The sequence below is a fragment of the Osmia bicornis genome, unplaced genomic scaffold (genome assembly GCF_907164935.1).
Source record: "Osmia bicornis bicornis unplaced genomic scaffold, iOsmBic2.1, whole genome shotgun sequence".
In the NCBI taxonomy this organism is placed as follows: Eukaryota; Metazoa; Arthropoda; class Insecta; order Hymenoptera; family Megachilidae; genus Osmia; species Osmia bicornis.
Window position 1 is genome coordinate 41,298 of NW_025791035.1, and position 9,108 is coordinate 50,405.

Sequence of the window (9,108 nt, forward strand, 5' to 3'; positions counted from 1 at the left end):
TAGCCTTTTCTTTTATTAACCATTTGGTCTTCCTTTCTTCTCTTGACAAGTCTTCGTCAACTTCTATACCCCATCTTTCCCATATACCATTCTTCATCCAAACCATCTCCTTTTTTCTTTCTTCTTCCTCCAGCTCCGTTATTATTATCTTTCTTCCTCCGTCTCCTTCTCTTTCCGTCGCACTTCTTATATTTATTTTCCTTCTCAGTTCCCTTTCTAGTATATTTTTGATTGCAGTCAGGTTTTTTTCCATGCACTCTCCTTCCAGCCCTTTCCATATTAAGCTTCTCTTCCTTCTTTCTCTTCTCATTTTTTCTAGACTCATTTTCTCTTCGCTCTCTGGCTCGCCGCTCCCATTTCTCTTCTTTTCCGTTTCCTCCTTTCTCTTCTTTCCCTGTTCCTTTTCTTCTGCCACCGGTTTTTCTTTTTATGTACCACGTGCTTCCAGCTTCCATTCCCTCAGTTCTTCTCTCAGTTCCCTAACCTCTTCTCTTAGCTTTCTCACCTCTCTAAATAATTCACCCGGTGCTTCCATTTCTTCTTCCTTTTCCACTTTCGTGTCTTGATCTTGGCTTAACCGCTTCCGCCTACTCCTTTTTCTTTTTACGGCTTACTCGTCTTTTGCACTTTTCTTTCGTTTCTTTCAGCTTTCTAACCACGTGTCTCCTGCTTAAGTGCTTGCTTCTTCGCCGCATGCGACTTCCGCGTGACACAGTGTTGCCAACCGCTTTCTGCTCTGACGTTGGCACCATCTCTCTCATCTTCCTTTTACTACTTTCTATTTTAGTTCTTAATTGTGCCGTTGATGTCGTTGCCTCTTTTCTCGCCTGGATCGGCTGTTTCCCTTTCTCCTCTATCTCTTCCTACTTCTTTCATCCAATTTTCCCCTTCTCCATCTTCGCCCAGCTGTTCCTTTACTTTTTCTTGCCAGCTCTCTCTTCTCCCTTTGCTTGCCCCACAGCCTTCCCATACATGCTCCCACGACTCTTTTTCCCACTTGCATATTCTGCAGATCCTTTTCTCTTCACTTTCCCAGTATCTGGCATCGTTTACCTCATTTCCTAGCCTAAACCTTGCTACTCTTCTCCACCTTTCTTCCTTCCATCCTTTTTCCAGATACTTTGGTATTCCATCGCACTTTATTACTTTATACCATTTATTATATCTTGATGACACTATCTTTTTCCAGTTCTCTTCTTCTTGCTTTCGGAGGTCTGCCTCTTCCATTTCCTCGAAGCTCATTTCTCCCTCCCTCCTTTTTCTTTCCAGATGTGTCATTTCTATTCCTTTTTCCGTAAAGTACTTCTCCCTTTCCTCTTCCCACTTATTTTTAGTTGCCCCTCTTTGCTCCCCCTTTATCATTTCTTCGCCAGTTCTCCTCCCTTCCCCTCCCACATCCTTTTTTCGAACCCCCAAGCTAGCTTTCCTGCCTTAACCCTCAGCTTCGCTCTTCGTAGTTCCTCTCTCATCATATATCCTGGTGTACACCAGTCTACTCCTGTTATCCACCTCAGGGCCCTCTCTTGCAGCCCTTCTATTTCCCTCCATTCTCTCCATCCCCAGACTTCTGCGCCATACGCTATTACCGTCGATACTAGTTTATCCCACAGCCAGATTCTCCTCTTCCAATCTTTGCCAAACCTACTTTTCCCGATCCCCCACACTTGTCTCATAATCACGCTAGCTCTGCTCACTCTGTCCTTTACATGTCGGTCACTTCTCCCATTTCTTCTAAATGTATATCCCAAGTACTTAAATTCCTCCACCTCTTCCATTTTCTTTCCTTTCCATAACCAGTCTCTCTTCTTCCATCTTCCACCTCCCTTTCTAAATCTCATTACCTTTGACATTTCTCTGTTCAATTCCAACCTCTTCTTGTCCAGGTACCTTTCTAGTCTCTTTAGTAATACTGCCATGTCCTCTTCCCTTTCTGCCATTATCACTACGTCATCGGCATACGCCAGCGTGCATATTCTCCTCCCTCCTATCCTGATCCCTCCTATTCCTCCTTTTCTCATTTCCTCTTCTAGATCTGCCGTCAGCAGATTGTATAGGATTGGACTCATCGGGCATCCTTGTCTTAAGCCTCTTGCCGTCCAGAACGGTTCCGTCATCCCTTCTCCAGTTTTTACCCTGCTTTTGGTCTCTCTCAGTACTTCCCTTACCCTTTCTCTTAGCCCTCTCCTTACCCCCCTCTCCCTCAGCGTTTCCATCAGTACTCCTCTATCTACTGAATCGATGGCTGCTTTTAGGTCAACAAAGCACGCTATTACCTTTCCCTTCTCTTTTTTTATCTGCCTATTCACCACATAATTCAGTGCATATATATTGTCCATAGTTCCCATTCCTTTCCTGAAACCTGTCTGGTTATCCGGTATTAATCCCATGTCTTCCACCTCTTTGCTTATCCTCTCCGTTAGTACTGCCGCATAGATCTTGTATAGAGTCGGCATCAGGGTGACTCCCCTATACTCCCTAGCCAGTTTTCCACTACCCTTTTTTCTGATTGGTGCAATTATTCCCTCCTTCCATCCCTCTGGCCAGCCTTCTCCCTTCCAGACTCTGTTACAGGTTTCCCAAATCCAGTCCAGCACCTCTTCTCCACCGTACTTCCATACTTCATTTGGGATTCCATCTCCGCCAACTGCCTTCCCGACCATTGGATACAATGTAATATACTGATGCCTTCCCACAGATCAATGTACATATAATAATAGTACCGTTATGACTATATCTACATTAGATATGTAATATACATTTAATAACAATATCCTTATTACTATATCTACATCAGATGAAATTTAATATACTGATTTAATCCCACAGTCCAATGTACATTTAATAACAATAACATTATTACTATATCTACATTAGATATAATGTAATATAATGATCCCTTCCCACCGATCAATTTACATATAATGGCAGTATCGTTATTACTATATCTACATTAGATATGTAATATACATTTAATAACAATATCAATATTACTATATCTACATCAGATGTAATGTAATATACTGATTGATTCCCACAGACCAATGTACATTTAATAACAATATCACTATTACTATATGTTCATTAGATATAATGTAATATACTGATACCTTCCCACAGACCAATGTACATTTAATAACAATATCACTATTACTATATGTTCATTAGATATAATGTAATATACTGATACCTTCCCACAGATCAATGTACATTTAATAACAATATCATTATTACTATATCTACATTAGATATAATGAAATATAATGATCCCTTCCCACCGATCAATGTACATATAATGGCAGTATCGTTATTACTATATCTACATTAGATATGTAATACACATTTTATAACAATATCCTTATTACTATATCTACATCAAATGAAATTTAATATACTGATTTAATCCCACAGACCAACGTACATTCAATAACAATATCATTATTACTATATCTACATCAGATGTAATGTAATATACTGATTTAATCCCACAGACCAATGTACATTTACTAACAATATCATTATTACTATATCTTCTTTAGATATAATGTAATATACGGATCATTTCCCACAGATCAATGCACAGATTGTATCATTATCGGCATTACTATATCTACATTAGATATGTAATAAACACTTAATAACAGTATCGTTATTACTATATCTACATTAGATCTACTGCAATATACTCATTCCTTCCCACCGATCAATTTACTATATCTACATTGGATATAATGTAATATACTGACCCCTTCCCTCAGATCAATGTACATATAATAACAGTATCGTTATTACTATATCTACATTAGATATGTAATATACAATTAATAACAATATCATTATTACTATATCTACATGAGATGAAATTTAATATACTAATTTATAATCCCCACGTCCAATGTACATTTAATGGACAATATCATTATTACTATCTACATCAGATGTAATGTTAATGATACTCATTTATTCCCCACAGACCAATGTAACATTAATAACAAATCACTCTTAACTATATGTTCATTAGATATCTGGTATATACTGATCATTTCCCACAGCTCAATGCACAGATTGTATGATTATCGTCATTACTATATCTACATTGATACGTAATAAACACTTAATAACAGATCGTTCATTACTGTATCTACATTAGATGTACTGCATTATACTGATTCCTTCCCACAGATCAATGTACATTGAATACCAGTATGATTTATACTATATCGACATTGGATATAATGTAATATACTGATACCTTCCCACAGATCAATGTACATTTAATGACAATACCATTATTACTATATCTACATTGGATATAATGTATTATACTGATACCTTCCCACAGATCAATGTACATATAATAACAGTATCGTTATTACTATATCTACATCAGATGAAATGTAATATACTGATTTAATCCCACAGACCAATGTACATTTAATAACAATACCATTATTACTATATCTACATCAGATGTAATTTAATATAATGATTTATTCCCACAGATCAATGTACATATAATAACAATATCATTATTACTATATCTACATCAGGTGAAATGTAATATACTGATTTAATCCCACAGACCAATGTACATTTAATAACAATACCATTATTACTATGTCTACATCAGATGTAATTTAATATACTGATTTAATCCCACAGATCAATGTACATTTAATAACAATATCATTATTACTATATCCTCATTAGATATAATGTAATATACGGATCACTTCCCACAGATCAATGCACAGATTGTAACATTATCGTCATTACTATATCTACATTAGATATGTAATAAATACTTAAGAACAGTATCGTTATTACCATATCTACATTAGATATGTAATATACATTTAATAACAATATCATTATTACTATATCTACATCAGATGTAATTTAATAAAATGATTTCATCCCACAGATCAATGTACATATAATAACAGTTTCGTTATTACTATATCTACATTAGATATGTAATATACATTTAATAACAATATCATTATTACTATATCTACATCAGATATAATGTAATATACTGATTTAATCCCACAGACCAATGTACATTTAATAACAATATCATTATTACTATATCCTCATTAGATATAATGTAATATACGGATCACTTCCCACAGATCAATGCACAGATTGTAACATTATCGTCATTACTATATCTACATTAGATATGTAATAAATACTTAATAACAGTACCGTTATTACCATATCTACATTAGATCTACTGCAATATACTGATTCCTTCCCACAGATCAATGTACATTGAATAACAGTATCATTTATACTATATCTACATTGGATATAATGTAATATACTGATGCCTTCCCACAGATCAATGTACTTTTGGTAACAATATCATTATTACTATATCTACATTAGATACAATGTAATATACTGATACCTTCCCACAGATTAATGTACATACAATAACAGTAGCGTTATTACTATATCTACATTAGATATGTAATATACATTTAATAATAATATCATTATTACTATATCTACATCAGATGAAATTTAATATACTGATTTAATCCCACAGACCAATGTACATTTAATAACAATACCATTATTAATATATCTACATCAGATGTAATTTAATACACTGATTTAATCCCACAGATCAATGTACATATCATGACAGTTTCATTATTACTATATCTGCATTAGATATAATGTAATATAATGATCCCTTCCCACCGATCAATGTACATATAATGGCAGTATCGTTATTACTATATCTACATTAGATATGTAATATACATTTAATAACAATATCATTATTACTATATCTACATCAGATGAAATTTAATATACTGATTTAATCCCACAGACCAATGTACATTTAATAACAATACCATTATTAATATATCTACATCAGATGTAATTTAATACACGGATTTAATCCCACAGATCAATGTACATATATTTTATTGCATATGTTAATTAATATGTTAAGTGTATATTTCATATCTAATGTAGATATAGTAATAACGATACTGTTATTGTATGTACATTGATCTGTGGGAAGGTATCAGTAAATTACAGTATATCTATTGTAGATATAGTAATAACGAAACTCTTATTATATGTACATTGATCTGTGGAAAGGTATCAGTATATTACATTATATCTATTGTAGATATAGTAACAACGAAACTGTTATTATATGTACATTGATCTGTGGGAAGGTATCAGTATATTACATTACATCTGATGTAGATATAGTAATAATGATATTGTTATTAAATATATATTACATATCAAATGGAAATATAGTAATGACGATACTGCCATTATATGTACATTGATCGGTGGGAAGGGATCATTATATTACATTATATCTAATGTAGATATAGTAATAATGATATTGATATTAAATGTACATTGATCTGTGGGATTAAATCAGTATATTACATTACATCTGATGTAGATATAGTAATAATGATATTGTTATTAAATGTATATTACATTTCTAATGTAGATATAGTAATAACGATACTGCCATTATATGTACATTGATCGGTGGGAAGGGATCATAATATTACATTATATCTAATGTACATATAGTAATAATGATATTGTTATTAAATGTATATTACATATCTAATGTAGATATAGCAATAACAATACTGTTTTTATATGTACATTGATCTGTGGGAAGGGATCGGTATATTACATTATATCTATTGTAGATATAGTAATAACGAAACTGTTATTATATGTACATTGATCTGTGGGAAGGGATCAGTATATTACATTATATCTAATGTAGATATTGTAATAATGATGTTGTTACCAAAACTACATAGATCTGTGTGAAGGCATCAGTATATTACACCATATCCAATGTAGATATAGTGTAAATGTTACTGTTATTCAATGTACATTGATCTGTGGAAAGGAATCAGTATATTGCAGTAGATCTAATGTAGATACAGTAATAACGACACCGTTATTAAGGGTTTATTACATACCGTATGTAGATATAGTATTGACGATAATGTTACAATCTGTGCATTGATCTGTGAGAAGTGATCAGTATATTACATTATATCTATTGTAGATATAGTAATAACGAAACTGTTATTATATGTACATTGATCTGTGGGAAGGGATCAGTATATTACATTATATCTAATGTAGATATAGTAATAATGATATTGTTACCAAAATTACATTTATCTGTGGGAAGGGAGCAGTATATTACATTATATCCAATGTAGGTATAGTATAAATGATACTGGTATTCAATGTACATTGATCTGTGGGAAGGAATCAGTATATTACATTATATCTAATGTTGATATAGAAACAATGATATTGTTACCAAAATTACATTGATCTGTCGGAAGGGGTCAGTATATTACATTATATCCAATGTAGATATAGTATAAATGATACTGTTATTCAATCTACATTGATCTGTGGGAAGGAATCAGTATATTGCAGTAGGTCTAATGTCGATAAAGTAATAACGATACTCTCATTAAGTGTATATGACGTATCTAATGTAGATATAGTATTGACGATAATGTTACAGTCTGTGCATTGATCTGTGGGAAGTGATCAGTATATTACATTATATCTAATGAAGATATAGTAATAACGAAACTGTTATTATATGTACATTGATCTGTGGGATTAAATCAGTATATTAAATTACATCTGATGTAGATATAGTAATAATGGTATTGTTATTAAATGTACATTGGTCTGTGGGATTAAATCTGTATATTAACTTTCATCTGATGTACATATAGTAATAATGATATTGATATTAAATGTGTATTACATATCTAATTTAGATATAGTAATAACGAAACTGTTATTGTATGTACATTGATCTGTGGGAATAAATGAGTATATTACATTACATCTGATGTAGATATAGTAATAATGATATTGTTATTCAATGTACATTGGTCTGTGGGATTAAATCAGTATATTAAATTTCATCTGATGTAGATATAGTAATAGTGATATTGTTATTAAATGTACATTGGTCTGTGGGATTAAATCAGTGTATTAAATTACATCTGATGTAGATATAGTAATAATGGTATTGTTATTAAATGTACATTGATCTGTGGGATTAAATCAGTATATTACATTACATCTGATGTAGATATAGTAATAATGATATTGTTATTAAATGTATATTACATATCTAATGTAGATATAGTAATAACGAAACTGTTATTATATGTACATTGATCTGTGGGAAGGGATCAGTATATTACATTACATCTATTGTAGATATAGTAATAACGAAACTGTTATTATATGTACATTGATCTGTGGGAAGGGATCAGTATATTACATTATATCTAATGTAGATATAGAAATAATGATATTGTTACCAAGATTACATTGATCTGTCGGAAGGGGTCAGTATATTAAATTATATCCAGTGTAGATATAGTATATATGATACTGTTATTCAATGTACATTGATCTGTGGGATGGAATCAGTATATTGCAGTAGATCTAATGAAGTTATAGTAATGACGATAATGTTATAATCGGTACATTGAATAACAGTATCATTTATACTATATCTACATTGGATATAATGTAAGATACTGATGCCTTCCCACAGATCAATCTAATTTTGGTACCAACATCATTATTGCTATATCTACATTAGATATAATGTAATATACTGATCCCTACCTACAGATCAATGTACATATAATAACAGTATCGTTATTACTATATCTGCATTAGATCTCCTGCAATATACTGATCCCTTCCCACAGATCAATGTACATTGAATAACAGTATCATTTATACTATATCTACATTGGATATAATGTAATATACTGATGCCTTCCCACAGATCAATGTAATTTTGGTAACAACATCATTATTACTATATCTACATTAGATATAATGTAATATACTGATACCTTCCCACAGATCAATGTACATATAATGACAGTATCGTTATTACTATATCTACATCAGATATGTAATATACATTTAATAACAATATCATTATTACTATACCTACATCAGATGAAATTTAATATACTGATTTAATCCCACAGACCAATGTACATTTAATAACAATATCATTATTACTATATCTAC